Source organism: Phasianus colchicus, chromosome 24, assembly GCF_987193195.1.
Source record: "Phasianus colchicus chromosome 24, bPhaCol1.hap1.1, whole genome shotgun sequence".
Lineage (NCBI taxonomy): Eukaryota > Metazoa > Chordata > Aves > Galliformes > Phasianidae > Phasianus > Phasianus colchicus.
In genome coordinates this window covers 2,008,490-2,021,798 of record NC_143459.1, presented here as the reverse complement: position 1 = coordinate 2,021,798, position 13,309 = coordinate 2,008,490, and the positions used below count along the sequence as shown (strand labels likewise).

General features: G+C 51.9%; 1 long non-coding RNA gene across 1 annotated transcript; it reads left to right on the top strand.

The window, feature by feature from the left end:
• Positions 1-8,828: 8,828 nt before the first annotated feature.
• On the top strand, positions 8,829-12,862 carry LOC149915115 (uncharacterized). The gene is made up of 2 exons (XR_016459719.1): positions 8,829-9,459; positions 9,723-12,862. It is a non-coding gene; the product is annotated as an uncharacterized LOC149915115 (long non-coding RNA).
• Positions 12,863-13,309: the final 447 nt, after the last annotated feature.

Sequence of the window (13,309 nt, the reverse complement as noted above, 5' to 3'; positions counted from 1 at the left end):
AAAAATAAAATAAAATAAAATAAAAAATTCCAGGGGTCACAGAGATATTTTGAGAGATGTGGGTGAATCGAAGCAAATTGCATTTTCAGCAGCTGGCATTTCCAGCTCCTGCACAGCACCCAGTGTTAGGCTGGGGGAAGAGATAAATAGAGAGGCAGAAAGATAAATGGAGAGCACCAGATAGACGGGTTTGTGTAGCATTACCATGTATCACTACTGGGTGACACGGTGTGAGTTATCTCTGTCATTACAGCCCTGCAGATTGCTCCCAGGACCTGCGTGCAGCACCTGCCTGGAAATGCCCATCCCTGCTGTAGGGGAAAGTGGAAGGCAGCAGGATTGAGGCTTCTTGCATGCTGCTGGGTGGCTGGGAATCCCTCCTGCTCTTGGTGACACAAGGTGATCACGGCAGCTTCCAGCTGCCACGTCTGGTTTTTCTCTTGCCCATCAGGAAGAGCTGGAGTGATTGGATTTGTTCTGGCTCAAAAGCACGGTGCTCTCAAGATGGGTAAGTTGGCATGTCCAGAGGTTACACACCCTGTGTGGGCTGTGAAAAACAGGGAGAAGGCCTTCAAATGGTTGGGAATCCTTGAAGAAAGTTTTTTCCCAATGCCCCTGGTGTAGTGGGAGCTGCAGACCCCTCTGCACCCAGGGCAGCCCTAGCGTTGGATTGGGATGGTAAAACCACCTCACTAAACCAGCTGCACAGACAGACCCATGAATTCATGGCAGAAACTGCTCCCAACTTCTGGTTCTGAAGACTGAAAATCTTCTTTCATCGATACATATTGATGCAGTGGCTCCTCTCTGGCCAGGGGGCAAATTTGTGAGCAAGCAAAGCAGATTAGGGTCCGCAGGGAAACAAGTCATCTCACCCCAGCATTGCCTAGGGGAGAGGGAAGTCGTGGCTATGAAAACCAAAGGGGCTGCTGCAATCAATCAAACTCCTGTCCCTCTGCTCTTCCCTTCGGAGAGGTTGGAGTCTGATACTTCATCTGAAGGCTGTTTCTCTCTCTTCAGAATCTATAAATTGCTCTCCCCTGGGGATGCTGAACACGAGCTTTCTGCCTTCCTGCAGGACAGCTGCAGAGCTGGGATGTTGCTGAAAGCTTCGCTCCACTCTAAGCTACCTGGTGTGTCTGTACACGTTGGGTTTGCTTTTGCTAAACAGGTCTGTTTCTGTGTTTTGGTGGCTGAGATGTACCAAGAATGCCCTATCACTTATTATTTTCAGTACTTGGCAGCGTATTATTGCTTATGAGAGCATCAGCACTGGGAGCCTGGGGATGTTCTGACAGAGAAGTTTTACTGAAATTGCCTGGATCTGCCTCATCTATGAACTGTGTCTTTCACAGAAGTGTAACAGCGCTTCTCACATCCTGGGTTTAATCTGGCTGATCTGGAGAGGAGTAAAAGTGTTTCTCTTTCTTCTTTGCCCCTGCAGCTGGGTTGAGATCAGGACCACCACAATCCTGTCCTACAAAGAAGGTGCTTGAGGGGTTGCAGCCCTTGTGCTGTGCTCCGTCTCCATCCATGGGGACAGAGCAGTGCAGCAATGCCAGCAGATCCATTTCTTTGCAATACTCCTTTAAAAAGGTGCAGATAAACCAAGGGGAAAATAAAAGCAGTGGCACAGCAATTGACATCTGGGGCTAAGAGCAGCTTGCTCCATTGCTCCAAACCAAACAGACCCGTGTCCTCAGACCCAGGGTGTCAACATCTGCCTGGTCCCCAGCTGTGCACAAGGCAGCTGTGCACGTGGTGGGATGGAGCACCCTGGGGAGCTCCAGCACTGCTTCCTGTACACCCGGATCCAAGAAACAGAGAAACGAGTTTCTCTGCTGCTCCCGGGCTCTGCGAAGTTAACAGGATGTTTTTGCTGGAACGTTGGACTGTTCTGAACTGCTGAGACATTCCCGGGATTTCTGCAGGGCTGGATGGGGACACAATCCCTTCCCCAGGACGGTGCTGGCTGCAGTTGTTCTGCCAGGCCACGAGGCCAAGCAGTAAGTCTGCTTGGCGAGAAGTACTGCAGATATCTCCCACAGCTCCTCACACACCCACTTCCCCAGCAAGTCCAGAGGAGCCTTCCTGGCTCTGAGCAAGCCTCCAAACCCTGAACCTTGGCTGGTCCCGCAGCACTCATGTTGCATAAACTCCCAGTGAGATACGGTGTCGCATTCTCCATCCTGTCTGCTTTTTGTCCTGGGCAGTCCATGCAGATGCTCTGCACCCAGCCCTGTGCACTCCATCTCCTTGTCTTGGGGGTGAAACACCTCCTCCTTACCCCAGGCTCTGCTCTGTGCACCCTTCAAATCAGCAGCCCTTGCAGCTGTCCCAAGGACAGGAAGGCAGAGCTCCTGTTCCTGCTGGCTGTCATTGCAGAGCCCCACGCCAGCAGCCACACGGAGGAGCTGCCACCGCAGCCAGCGGGTCAAATCCTTCCAGGAAAATGTAATCACTTCCAACGAGCTGAAAAGCAATTTAGACGAGAGCTTTGTGGCTAAAGATCAGCGGGCCCAGAGACCATGTGTGCTCAGCAGCTCTCCCCAGCCTGGCACAGAGCAGGGAAGCTGGCAGCTCCCGCCGTCCTGCTGCTCGCCTGGAGCTGCTCCATGCCAGGAGAGGAGCGCAGAGCACGTCTGAGCCAGGCTGTGCACAGACCTGCAGGCTGTCAGGATGGCCTGGATGCATGGGACTGCGAGCCAGGGGACATTTTGGTATTGGGGAATCTGAATGACCTTCTTATGATCCTGTGTGTTGAAGTCAGGAGCTAACTGTCTCTCTGAAACCCTGGAGCAGCCACAGGATTCATGGAATCATAGGATCATGAAGGTTGGTAAAGACCTCTGGGATACTCAGGTCCCACCCAACCCCCACCACGCTCAGTGCCTGCATCTCTCAGTGCCACATCTCCATGGCTCAGTAACACCTCCAGGGACGGTGACCCCACCATTCCCTGTGCTGCTGTGCCAATGCATCACTGCTCTTTTGGAGAAGAAATTGTTCCTAATACCCATCCTGACCATTCCCTGGCACAACATGAGGCCACCACATCTCATCATATTGCCATTACTGGCGATATGCAGAGCAGAGGCTGACCCCCCCTCGCCACATCCTCTCTTCAGGCAGCTGCAGAGGTCTATGAGGTCTTCCCTGAGCTCCTTTTTCCAGGAGGTGTTCAGCTGCTGACAGCATCGTCTGACTTCTCACAGTCATTTCTAGGAGCCCTGCAGCCCATGTGTGCCATCAGAGCCATTTGCCCATCACTGTCAGCTGCCTCCAGCCCCACTCAGTGCTCCAGTCCATCTGCTCCAGGCCTGGAAGGAGGAAAGCTTTTGCAGCATTGGCCGAGCGATGACTGCAGCTGATGCAGAAGAGGCTGCGTTTCCTCTTGTGTCATCCCGAGTTGAGGTGATAGGAAGTGCTGCTCTCAGATTTCACGAAGGTATTCAGCCTGTCCTGAAAAGCCAAAACCTTCAAGACGTCCCTGAGCTGAGCCTCCCTTCCAAGTCCAATTTCCAAGTATTTATCTTTTTGAAATGTTTAATTATAATTAGCTTAAATTTCAAAACAAGGGGTCGACTGAACTGGAAAATAGATTTTTTTTTTCTCTCCTTCGAGAATGTCAAAACACTTCATTTTGACAAATTTAGAACTCCTTCCAGATTTTTTCTGACTCAAGAAATTAATCAAAACTGACCTTCTCTTGAAATAAGTGTTGGTTTAAAAAAAATAAATAAATCAGCATTTTCCAGTGGAAAAAATATTCATCCAAAAACTCCCACCACATTTCCGTCCTGACTTCTTTTCTACGCGCCTCTCCTGTGCTGCTTTCCCATAACTAAGAACCCTTGCTGGATTCATTAAAATGGGCAAAGAGACAACGTCAGGAGCAACTCCAGCCTCAGCAAGAAGCTGTTGAGCGAGAAAATTTTGCTCTGTTCTGTGCCTGCAAGTCTGAGGTTGAGCAGACGTCAAGGTGTGGTGTCCATAGGGAACACCTTCCACGCTGCAGCCTGGGACCCCTGAGATCCCCACCTCCACCCAGCATGCATTCTCTCTTCTTTTGCCTTTCCCCTATGAACTGACTTCAGCTACCGAGACTATAAACACAAATTTATTGTTGGTGCAATCCAGGAGCTGCTTCAAATAGATCCTGACACCTTGCTGAGCCTTCACTTGAGCAGTTCAGCTGGGATGAGAATCTGATCCAAGATGCACACGTGTGCATCTGGAGTAATTTCAGTGGTGGAGTATGCCGAAAAGCTCAGCTTTCTGTAGGATTTATTTATATTGAGACTGAAATTAGGTCACTGATACAAGCAAGCAAAACTCTGCAGCAAGTTTGGTGCAAAGTCATTGACAAAATGAGCTGGGAAGAGGTCACAGAGATGGTGTGGAATGGGGTGACCTCTGATCTTGGTGATTCATCTTGTGTGGTGTTGTCTTGCACCGCAGAGCAGACACAGGGTGACACAAAGGGAGGAGACCAATGCTGGATGTGCTACTGCCAGGGGTGACTTGGGAACCCACACCTCCCAGCACAGCTTTCCTCCAAACAAGGTGGCCTCACCTACGCTTTCCATAGGGCAGGAGCCTCCTCCAAGATGTGTCTGGGAGGACACCAGCCAGAGCCAGGACATCATCTGAATCCAGGAACCTGATCTTGGACACCAACCAGATCCAAGACACCAACAACTCTCAGGACACCAACGAGACCCAGGACACCAATTGGATTCAGGAGAACAACTGGATGCAGAAGAACAACCAGATCCTGGACCCTAATTGGATCCAGGACCCCAGTCACATTCAGGACGCCAACCAGACCCAGGACCCCAATTGGATCCAGGACCCCAATTGGATCCAGGACTCCAATTGGATCCAGGACCCTAACCACACTCAGGACACCAACCAGACCCAGGACACCAATTGGATCCAGCAAAGCCATGCGTTGCTGGGCCAATGATTTAACCTGCTGGATGGTGGAGGACGAGTGTTGCAGCCCGTGCCCAAGCCATCGTTGTTTTACCTGTATAAAGTACATGGACACAGAGAACTGTGGCAGCAGGACTGAGGTTTTATGGTTGCCATGCTGAAACATGAGATTTATTTCCTCTGAATCCAGTGCCCAGTGCTAGCCTGAGCAGGATGACAGTGATTTACTACCAAACTACGCCTGTCTCTGCTGTCCATGATCAAAGAATCATAGAATCACGAAGGTTGGAAAAGACCTCTAAGATCATTCAGTCCAACCATACACTTACTGCTAATATTGCCAAGTAAAGCATGTCCCTAAGTGTGAGATCTACCCTTTCCTTACACATCTCCAGGGATGGTGACCCCACCACTCCCTGGGCAGCCTGTGTCAGTGCATCTGGGAGAAGAAATCATTCCTAATACCCAACCTGGCCATCCCATGGAGCAACTTGAGGCCATCACCTCTCATCCTATTGCTGTTTGCCAAAAGCAGAGGCTAACCCCCCACTACAACCTCCCTTCAGGCAGCTGCAGAGAGTGATGAAGTTTCCCCTGAGCTCCTCTTCTCCAAATGGACTCATCCCATTCCCTCATCTGCTGCGTGGGGCTGTTGTGCCCAAAGTGCAGCACCCAGCACTTGGTCTCATCGAAGCTCATCCCAACAGCCTCAGCCTAGCTATCAGGCTGCCCAGGTCCCTCTGTAGGGTCTTTTTACCCTCAGGTGGACTGACACTTCTCCCAGCTCGGTGTCACCTGCAGACTTCCAGAGGATGCTAAAATAAAGCAGACACACACAAGCTCCATCACTGCTGTGAGTGCCTCAGGACTGTCCTGGTTGAGCCAGGTGAGCAGCATGGCTGGGGTGGCATAGGGCAGCATTCAGCTGTGCCAACCCAAGCGGCACCATGGGCCTGATCCTGCCCTCAGACAGCCACCAGCCCACAGCGACCATGTGAGCAGAGAGCAAGGGCCAAATCCTTTGCTAGGATTGCAGACCAATTTGCTAACGCCTGCAAGGTGCTGGCTGGGAGCTGATGGAGAGCTGCACAGTGTTACCGGGTCTCCTGGGACCCAGAGCAGCAGGGACCTGCCTGAGCACCCGTCTGCACCCTGGGAGTGCCACCTGTCACCGTGTTAAACGAACCCTCTCGTGCAAACAAGCCCCAATTCCCCACGGACTCCCACCTTCGCCCATCTCCTCCAATCAGTTCCCCGAAACGCAAATCCTGACACAGCCACCACGCACAGCCACCTTTGAATGAAGTTGCCATAGTTACTGGTGCCTCACAGCAGCAGGCTGAGCTCATTAAAATGATTTGAATGGCTACCCTATAATCAAGGCGCTGGGGAGGGGAGGCAGCCCCGGGACATGCCAGGCACAGCAGAATCGTGCACCCCAGTGTGGGTGCATGGGCTCACAAGGGAGGCAGGGGGACAGCACAGAGCTGCAGCGTTGCAGGTGGTGGTGCACAAAATGCATTGGTCCCACTTGGAGGCATTGGGCTCTGCTGGCATAGTGGTCACTGTGTCCCCACACAACTCCAGCAGCGATGGAGTCCCACATCTGGAGCAGCCCAGTGGGCAGTGCTGGGCTCTGTATTCCCAAAACATGTTTTGGAACATGAACCAGAGCGTTACTCCACTCTCTCAATCCATATTTTACAAATAACTCTTTAAGGAAAAAAAAAAAAATTGTCATTGGATGCATCCAAAACATTCTGCCAAAATACGGTTTTATCTTCTTTTTTTTTTATTATTATTTTTTTTTTCTCCCTCCAAGGCTGTGAGGAATGAGTATTTTGGGGTTTAGCTTAAATTAAAACAGAATTTAAAAAGTTAGTATTAAAAATATCGTAGACTACTATAGGAGATAAAGCCCTGGGGGCGCTGAAAATATCCTGCTGAAAAAAAACACCAATCCCATCAGGTCCTCCCAGGGCACTTCTGCTTTGGGAAGGTGACTGTGGATCCCAAGGGTGGTGTGGGTGCAGGGGTAGAGGTGTGTGTGGGCATCTGAGCATCTCCACATCTGGGCACCTCCATGGCCCCAGTGTGGCATCACGACCTTTCTGCTGGGAGCACTGAGGGCTGCTCCATGGGTTGGTGCCATCATTAAGGCTGGAAAGACCACTCAGGTCATCCAATACAACCTTCAACCCAACACCTACCATCCCGTCTCCACACTCAGGTGATGCTTCACCATGCCATGCCATGGCTTCTGGCTGCTTTCTAAAGCAGTGAGGGCAGCCCTTTGGGTCTCCCATTTGTGTTTTCCCACAGCACTGAGCATCAGTGCCCACCACAGCTGCTCTGCTCCCAACACCCCACAGCTCCCTATACTCCCTCCCCATGGCAGGCACGGCCCCGCACCCCTCGCTGTGCGGAGAGCTATCAGGGTACACAGATAATCTTTTACTCTTCAGTACAAATAATTTATTACATTAAAATAACGTTTTTAAAAAATGAGTACTTTGGGAATAATTCAGGCTCGCCTGCGGAGGCATTTTTCAAAGTGCCATAATAGGCACTTAGAAATGGGTGGTTATTTTTATTCTCCGAGCCTGTCAAGAAGCTGATGGATCGAATTGGCTGATGACAAGGCAGCTGAGTGCTCGTAGACGGAGACCACAGCGTGAACACGGAGCCCGTTACAAATGAGCAGCCAGCTCAGGTCACAGCTCTCCCAGCACTGCAGCAGCAGCCCCTTCCCCCCCAATCCCCATCCTCATCCAGCAGATGGGGGAGAAACGTCACCCACCCCCTCTCATCAGTGCTAAATGCCCCTCACACCCTCCATCCGCTCAGCAGGAGGAGCCCCCCAGGGTGGCAGGTGATGGCTCCTCTTCCATCCCACTGCCCCCAAGGGACGCAGGGAGGAGCTCCATCGGCAGGACCCCATCCTGAGATGCCTGCTCTTGCAGCAGGGTGGGAGTACCACACAGTGAGGGTGTCAGCACCCAGAGGCATCTCCTGGCTACAGGGCTCTCCTGTTGCTGCACTGAGGAGGCTGGCAGAGCACTGGGTGGGTCTGGCTGCGTGTAACTACATTCTGGTCCCCCAGCCCAAGTGCTCCTCAGCCATGCTCAGCCTTAGCCATTATGATCTTTTGGGCTCCTCCACTGATGATGCAGAACTCCATGTCTGAGCTAACGGGGATCCTCCCTGTCTGCTGCCAGCCACAAAACACAGCTGTGCAAATGTGGTGCCACCCTCAGCAGCGCATACATATGCAGCACAGAGGGCTGCATGTGATCCATGCAAAGAGGGAAATGGAAAATACACTCCGCCCTCAGTGCCTACGCTGCCTTCAGATGACACTTCTTCAGGTGGAAAGGGAGGGAATCTCCCCGTTCCTGGAGAGGACAGAAATGTTGGGGCCAAACAAGGGGCATGGATGGGGCAGGAGGGGATGGGTGCATTGAGTGCATGCCTGCAGGCATGGGTCCTGCTATGCGACCAAGGATGATTGAGAGCTGCTGTGCTGCAGGAGGCACCTGTGGGGCACCATGCCCTCAGCCTGCAATCACTCATCACCTCAAAGCAGTGCAGCTGTGTCTTTTGCCCCGTCCTTTCTGCCCTGCCACAGGGAACTGCAAAGATCCCATAGCCCACACAGCAGCCAACAGCCTGGATTGGGGCTCTTTCCCAGCCCGTGGGCGCTCTGCATATCTCAGATGTCTCCTGACACATCTTCCAAGACCAGCTGTGAAGGAGCCAGCTAATCGTGTTATGTCAGAGAGAGAGGGGAGGCGGGGAGGGAGCTGCAGGCGGACCTGCCGTGCCTTGGAGCGGTGTGAATAATTGATAAGGCCACTTGAAAGGGCTCACGCTGCAGTGCCCTGCATCAGCCAGCCCTGCCCTGCTCCCTGCTGCTTGTGCTTTCCTGTGCTTAGAGGAGAGCAGCAGAGTATCCATCAGAGCCCACCTGGGCAGGGTCAGCCCAGGCACTGATTGCCACAAAGGCTGATCGTGCTGAGGAGGCATCACCCACAACAGCTCTCCTATGTTGAGGAATAACTGCATCTATGCAGCTGGGTCTGAGCCCTTCCTGCTCTTTGCAGAGACTTGATTAGGGAGGTACAGTCCTTCCATCCAGGCAATCACAGTCATATGATTGCGTGAAACCTACCCAGTGCTGTGTCCAACTTCATGAAGAATTTAGTTTGTAAATGGCCACATATTCCTGTCGGAGGCTGACAGACCCCTCAACCAGACTGTATCAAGGGCAGGAATGCTGGAAACCTGCTGCAATTCGGGTGGGGTCTCTGGAAGACCTGGTGAGCACAGGAGGGGCAGCTGGATGTTCTGGGGGAAACTATGGGACCTGAGCTCCATCTGTGCCGTTTTTTCCACTGCTGGCCAGCATGCAGGTGCAGTCGCATCAGCATCCTGAGATCTCCAGAGAGGCCAATGGAAGCTCGTGGTGACAGCTGCCAGCTGTGGGCCCTGGCTTCCTTAGGAGCAGTGGGTCAGGTTAAGGTGAGACAAAATGGTGGTGGATCTGCAGAGATTTTCCAATCAAACTCTCTTTCTTCAGGAGAGAGCAGTGGGTTCTGGGTTACTTGTTCTCCCTAGAGCAGCCTGTGTGATGCACTGACCCTTCCTGCCCTCCTGTCCTCACCCCAAAGCTTTTCTCTCACCTCCATCACCCTGAGATCAAGGCACATCCAATTAGAAGCAACAATCACCTTTGGCTTTTGGGGGTTGAAAAGCCTCATTATGTTGTATTTCTGCTCTTTTAGATTCTTTGCAGCTCCCTGCTGTACATCATGTCCATCCAGTGGAGGATGAAAGGGTCACTGTATGTCATGCTGTGGTTCTTCGTGGGGATGAGGCTGAGTCACTGCATGGTGTAAGGTGAACTGCTTTGCTAAAATAGGGGTAAGTAAAGAGGTTGCACAGCAAAGCGTTCCTGTTTTGCCCAAGTATTTTGCACAAGGGGTTCTTCTGCACCTGCTGGCTGTCCTGCCTATCCCAGATGGAAGAGACCATATGGGCAGAGCCAGAGCAGCAGTTCTGCTGGATGACAAACACAGCACCTATTGCTGAGTGGAAAACCTCAGCTGAGGGCAGGAAGCGGAGCAGCAGTGTTTATCTGCAGCTTATCCAGAATCCTGTTGTGGTTACTTGGATGAGCAGCGCTGATCGATGCTGCTGTGGCCTCTACTCATGAGTCCACAAGAACAGCCCTGGACAAAGGGCAGTAAAGCACCTCTAGAGCAGAGCTGAGCCCTGGCTCTGTGTTTACAGACTCACAGGGGCCTTGGGCAGGTAAAAGATGCATTTCCACCACCTCTGCCTCTTGCTGGGAAGACGACAGGAGGGTCATTCCCAACCCCTGGCTGCAGGCTCTTTCACTCTCACCCGGCTCAGTCGGTGCATAAAGGTGCCTCTGTTCATTTGCAGCCAGAGCGTGCTGTCATTTTTCTGTGATTTAGTAAGATTAAGAAATGCTCGTCTGTGGTCTGCAGCGAATGTATTAACACGTGATGCCTCCAGGCATTCCCATGAACAGATGCAGACGCATGGGCTCAGACCCCCATTTTCTCAGCCAGCAAAGTGGAGAGAGAAGAACAGTGCGTGGGCTATGGTCCAAACAGGATCAGACATATTCTTCAAGCAAGGACTTTCCAGAAAAAAACGAGACATCTGAGACTGGAAGCAAAGGAAGGCTTAACACATGGGAGAGCTGCAGCCAGGCATGCTCAGATCTCTGTGCCCAAAGAAAGGAGCACTGCAGGGGCTTCGCCATACAGCAGTAGTCACCTCCTTTCCTTTGAGCTCTGGCAGAGCAGGGAGGAGGAGCCTCACACCCTTTGCCCCATGCTTTTGCAAATGCAGCTGCTTTCTCCAGGCACCTTGTGAAGAGTATTCCTAGCAAAGACATCACGTCTGGGCTCCTCACAGCTCCAAGGAGATTTCGCTCCGACGGAGTGATTTGTTCCTGAATGAGTTCCATGTCACTCCCTGCTCCAGCCTAGTCCTGTTCACTTGTTCAGAGGACAGTGCTGCTTTGTAGACTTCTCCAGATAAATGCTCAGTGATGTCAGTTCCTGGCTGTCTCCTGCCAGTGCCATTCCCAAGACGTTATTCTGGAATTCCAGGGAGATGGGAGATCCTCCAGAGGATAATCCAGTTCATGGGATGGCCAGGAGCACAGATAGAACTAGGACTGGTCAGGAGCATGCGTTTATAGAGAATGTTTGGAGCTGGCTCAAGCTGGAGGTGTGGAGGTCTAGTCCTTTATCATCATCATCACTTTGTGAAGGGCTCATTTCTGGATGGCTGATAGTAGCTTTTGTCATCTCCACACCACGGGCAGCCCTCTGGATAGTGAAAATAAAATGCAGAGCATCCCTCCTGGAGCTGAATGCATCATAATTATGTGAATATCCATCATTCACTTAATTCTATAATTATGTGAAGTCCCTGGGCACCCAGCAGAGCTGAGCACCCAGCACTTAGCTCCAGCTCTCCTTTCTGAATGCACCCAGAATGAGGTGAGAGCAGGTGAGAGGGGTGCTTGGGGCTCTATGCACCCCAGAGCTGTCCACCATGTCTCAGTGTCCCATCTTTCAATCGCTCTATTCTCCAACCATAAGCTGAACCTGAGGGATGAGGAGGAGGCAATGGTGTGGGCTTTGGCCATTAGTGAAGCAATATACTCAGAGGTAAATGAAGTGCTAAAGATTAATTGCACAGCTCCTTCCGGGACTTCGGAAGGGAATCTTTCTTCCTGAAGCTGTTGAACCAGCCTGGAGAAAAGACTTTCTGCATGCTGCTGGGTGCACAGCCCGGAGTGCTGGGTGGATCTGCTCATCCTGACCAGGGCACAAAGGATGGCCTGAGCGGGCAGTGGAACTACACTGGATCAAAAATGAGATGAAGGGAATAAGATTCCTGTCTCAACACCTCCACCCTGCAGAACAGTTGCATTCTTGAGGTCTTTGCCACGCACCCAAAATCTCTCCAGGCACTCGATGCGTAACAGCAGTGGCTGTGCTGGGCACGATGTGAAACCATCATCTCTTTCTGGGGGACCAAAAAGGACTCGGACTGTTCTGAATCGGCTCATGGCACTCTGCCTGCCCGGCTGGACCGGCCCAGCGCTGCTCAAACCCCAGGAGTTAACACTGCCCGTCCCCACAGCCTCTTCTCTTTGTTGCCAGCTCTCGGGCTCTCCATCCCCATCCTCGGAGCCATTAGTGTGTGCGGCTTCGTGCTTCCCTCTAGTGGTTCCAGCTCCAGAGCTGCTGCTGGCTGACACCTCTCCATCCCTCTGCTCCGTCTCCATGTCCCCCATACACATTCAGGGGAGCAGAGATGCTCTGAAGTGGATCTGGGCTTGAGCATGAGTAGGAGCAGCCCAGCATGATGCTGGTCCTCCCCTGGGAACACCACAGCTGTGATTTCCAAGCGGATCTATCATCGCTTGGCAGGGGCTCATGCTCCAAGGCACTGCTGAAGGTCTTTGCCCATAAGCAGGGTTCAGCAGGCTCTGCTTCCAGAGAAAATCCTGAGGTCTGGGATCATCCCTCAAAGGAATCTTTTCCTCCTTCTTCATCTGAAAGATTTTGCAAAATGCTGCCAAATGCTGACTCAGCTTCATTTCTGTACTGGGCCCCCAAATGCTTTCCTCTGCTTGGGGGTTGCCCCCAGAAGGGCCCTGTTTTCCTATTTATGATCTGTCTACTTCAACCCATTTTCTCAAGCCAAAGCATCGACTGAGCACGTCCAGCTTTTGTAAGTGAGAAAAGTTGTGGCACTGTGCTGTGCCACGTGGGGTGCTGAGCTCAAGGAGCTAAGGAGCTGTTGGGGCTGTCAGCTGCACTACCAGGGTGCACTAAGGTTCACAGGACCACACTGGAGAAGGGTGTGCCCATTTTCAGAGCTATAAAATTGATCAGATGAGAACAGGGCAGACCACTGCTCCAGAAATGCTCCACGTGGAGCCTGCAGAGCTCACTTTGCACAGACGTCAAACCAAAGCAAAGGGGCCACGCACAGCACACTCCTGTGCACGCTGCAAGGTGATTTTAGTACAGGAGTTTCCTTATGCACATACATCCCCCTGAGGAGCTGGGCTTTGGTAGATGCCATTCATTTATCCATCACCATCATGATAAAAGGCAAGTGAGAAAATGTGGCTCTAGGCCTGGCAAGTTTTTATCAAGGCCGATCACGCCTGGTAATTAACATTGAGAGCACTGAGCTCATCCACTTCTCTTCATTTCAGCATTGTCCTTGTCTTGCTACATTACTTTTTGGCAGTGGCCCAGCCGGCGCATGAGAGATATTGAGCTGACCTTACAGCAAGGCAATAAAGCAC